Raw genomic sequence first — 4,242 nt, 5'->3', positions numbered from 1 at the left:
GCAATCCTGGTCTCTGATAAAACAGACTTTAAACCAACAAAGACCAAAAGAGATAAGGCCATTACATAATGGCAAAGGGATCAATTCAATAAGAAGAGTTAACTATCCTAAGTATATATGCACCCAATATAGGAACACCCAGATTCATAAAGCAAGTTCTTAGAGACCTACAAAGAGACTTACACTCACACACAATAATAATGGGAGACTTTAACACCCCACTGTCAATATTAGAAAGATGAATGAGATAGAATATTAACAAGGATACCCAGGACTAGAACTCAGATCTGGACCAAGCAACCTAATAGACATCTACAGAACTCTCCACCCCAAATCAACAGAATATACATTCTTCTCAGCACCACATCACACTTATCCTAAAATTGACTCCATAATTGGAAGTAAAACACTCCTCAGCACATGTAAAAGAACAGAAATCACAACAGTCTCTCAGATCACAGTGCAATCAAATTAGAACTCAGGATTAAGAAACTCACTCAAAACCACAGAACTACATGGAAACTGAACAACCTGCTCCTGAATGACTACTGGGTAAATAACAAAACGAAGGAAGAAATAAAGGTGTTCTTTGAAACCAATGAGAAAAAAGACAAAATGTACCAGAATCTCTGGGACACATTTAAAGCATTGTGCAGAGGGAAATTTATAGCACTAAATGCCCACAAGAGAAAACAGGAAAGATCCAAAATTGACACCCTAACATCACAATTAAAAGAACTAGAGAAACAAGAGCAAACAAATTTAAAAGCTAGCAGAAGGCAAGGAAAAAGTAAGATCAGAGCAGAACTGAAGGAGATAGAGACACAAAAAAACCCTTCAAAAAAAAATCAATGAATCCAGGAGCTGGATTTTTGAAGAGAGCAACAAAATAGACCACTAACAAGACTAATAAAGAAGAAAAGAGAGAAGAATCAAATAGAAACAATAAAAAATAATAAAGGGGATATCACCACCGATCCCACAGAAATACAAACTACCATCAGAGAATACTATAAACACCTCTATGCAAATAAACTAGAAAATCCAGAAGAAATGGATAAATTCCTGGACACATACACCCTCCCAAGACTAAACCAGCAAGAAGCTGAATCTCTGAATAGATCAATAACAGGTTCTGAAATTAAGGCAATAATTAACAGCCTACCAACCAAAAAGAGTCCAGGACCAGACAGATTCACAGCCGAATTCTACCAGAGGTACAAAGAGAAGCTGGTACCATTCCTTCTGAAATTATTCCAATAATAGAAAAAGAGGGACTCCTCCCTAACTCATTTTATCAGGCCAGCATCATCCTGATACCAAAGCCTGGCAGACACAACAAAAAAAGAGAATCTTAGGCCAATATCCCTGATGAACATCAATGTGAAAATCCTCAATAAAATACTGGCAAACTGAATCCAGCAGCACATCAAAAAGTTTATCCACCACGATCAAGTCAGCTTCATCTCTGGGATGTAAGACTGGTTCAACATACACAAATCAATAAGTATAATCCATCACATAACAGAACCAATGACAAAAACCACTTGATTATCTCAATAGATGCAGAAAAGACCTTCAACAAAATTCAACAGCCTTTCATGCTAAAAATTCTCAATAAACTAGGTATCGATGGAATGGATCTCAAAACAATAAGAGCTATTTGTGACAAACCCATAGCCAATATAATACTGAATGGGCAAAAACTGGAAGCATTCCCTTTGAAAATTGACAGAAGACAAGAATGCCCTCTCTCACCACTCCTATTCAACATAGTATTGGAAGTTCTGGCCAGGGCAATCCGGCAAGAGAAAACAATAAAGGTATTCAAATAGGAAGAGAGGAAGTCAAATTGTCTCTGTTTGCAGGTGACATGATTGTATATTTAGAAAACCCCATCATCTCAGTCAAAAATCTCCTTAAGCTGATAAGCAACTTCAGCAAAGTCTCGGGATAAAAAATCAATGTGCAAAAATCACAAGCATTCCTATACACCAATAACAGACAAACAGAGAGCCAAGTCATGAGTGAACTCCTATTCACAATTGCTACAAAGAGGATAAAATACCTAGGAGTACAATTTACAAGTGATGTGAAGGACCTCTTGAAGGAGAACTACAAACCACTGCTCAAGGAAATAAGACAGGGCACAAACAAATGAAAAAACATTCCATGCTCATGGATAGGAAGAATCAATATCATGAAAATGGCCTTACTGCCCAAAGTAATTTATAGATTCACTGACTTTCTTCACAGAATTGGAAAAAATTACTTTAAACTTTATATAGAACCAAAAAAGAGCCCATATATCCAAGACAATCCTGGGCAAGAAGAATAAAGCCGGAGGCATCATGCTACATGATTTCAAACTTTACTACAAGGCTACAGTTAACCAAAATAGAATGGTACTGGTATCAAACAGATATATAGACCAATGGAACAGAACAGAGGACTCAGAAGTAACACCACACATCTACCACCATCTGATCTTTGACAAACCTGATACACACAAGCAATGGGGACAAAATTCCCTATTTAATATATGGTGCTGGGAAAACTGGCTAGCCGTATGCAGAAAACTGAAACTGGACCCCTTCCTTACACCTTATACAAAAATCAACTGAAGATCAGTCAAAGACTGAAATGTAAGACCTAGGACCATAAAAATCCTAGAAGAAAACCTGGGTAATACCATTTAGGACATAGGCATGGCCAAAGACTTCATGTCCAAAACACCAAAAGCGATGGCAACAAAAGCCAAAATTGACAAATGGGATCTAATTAAACTAAAGAGCTTCTGCACAGTAAAAGAAACTATCATCAGAGTGAACAGGCAACCTACAGAATGGGAGAAAATTTTTGCAATCTATCCATCTGACAAATGGCTAATATCCAGAATCTACAAAGAACTTAAATTTACAAAAAAAAAAACACAACAACAAACAAACCCATCAAAAAATGGGCAAAGGATATGAACAGACACTTCTCAAAAGAAGACATTTACACAGCCAACAGATATACGAAAAAATGCCCATCATCACTGGTCATTGAATGCAAAGCAAAATCACAATGAGATACCATCTCACGCCAGTTAGAATGGCGATCATTTAAAAAGTCAGGAAACAACAGATGTTGGAGAAGTTGTGGAGAAATAGTAATGCTTTTACACTGTTGGTGGGAGTGCAAATTAGTTCAACCATTGTGGAAGACAGTATGACGATTCCTCAAGGATGTAGAACTAGAAATGCCATTTGACCCAGCAATCTCATTACTGGGCATATACCCAAAGGATTATAAATCATTCTATGATAAAGACACATGCACATGTATGTTTATTGTGGCACTATTCACAATAGCAAAGACTTGGAACCAACCCAAATGTCCATCAATGATAAACTGAATAAAGAAAATGTGGCACATATACCCCATGGAATACTATGCAGTCAAAAAAAGGATGAGTTCATGTCCTTTGCAGGGACATGAATGAAGCTGGAAACCGTCATTCTCAACAAACTATCACAAGATCAGAAAACCAAACACTGCATGTTCTCATTCATAAGTGGGAGTTGAACAATAAGAACACATGAACACAGGGAGGGGAACATCACACACTGGGGCCTGTGGGAGGTAGGGAGCTAGGGGAGGGATAACATTAGGAGAAATACCTAATGTAGGGGATGGGTTGATGGGTGCAGCAAACCACCATGGCACGTGTATACCTATGTAACAAAACTGCACGTTCTGCACATGTAACCCAGAATTTAAAGTATAATAATAATAATAATAATAAAATTAACTTATTCAGCTGGCTCATTGCTGCAATCCCAGTACTTTTGGGAGGCTTAGGCAGCTAGATAACTTGAGCCTGGGAGTTCAAGACCAGCCTGGGCATCATGGGGAAACTCTGTCTCTACAAAAAAATACCAAAATTATCCAGTTATGGTGGCATGCACCTGTAGTCACAGCTACTCAGGAGGCTGACGTAGGAGGATCACCTGAGCCTGGGAAGTCAAGGCTGCAGTGAGCCATGATTGTGTCACAGCACCCCAGCCTAGGTGACAGAATAAGATGAAAGAAAAAAAGATGAAAGAAAGAAAAGGAAGGAAGGAAGGAAAAAGGAAGGAAGGAAGGAAGGAAGGAAGGAAGGAACGAAGGAAGGAAGGAACGAAGGAAGGAAGGAGGGAGAGAAACAGAAAGAAAGAAAGAAAAAGAAAGAAGAAGAAAAGAAAGAAAGAAGAAAGA

Source organism: Mandrillus leucophaeus, unplaced genomic scaffold (genome assembly GCF_000951045.1).
Source record: "Mandrillus leucophaeus isolate KB7577 unplaced genomic scaffold, Mleu.le_1.0 Scaffold429, whole genome shotgun sequence".
Lineage (NCBI taxonomy): Eukaryota > Metazoa > Chordata > Mammalia > Primates > Cercopithecidae > Mandrillus > Mandrillus leucophaeus.
This window is presented reverse-complemented; position numbering follows the sequence as displayed.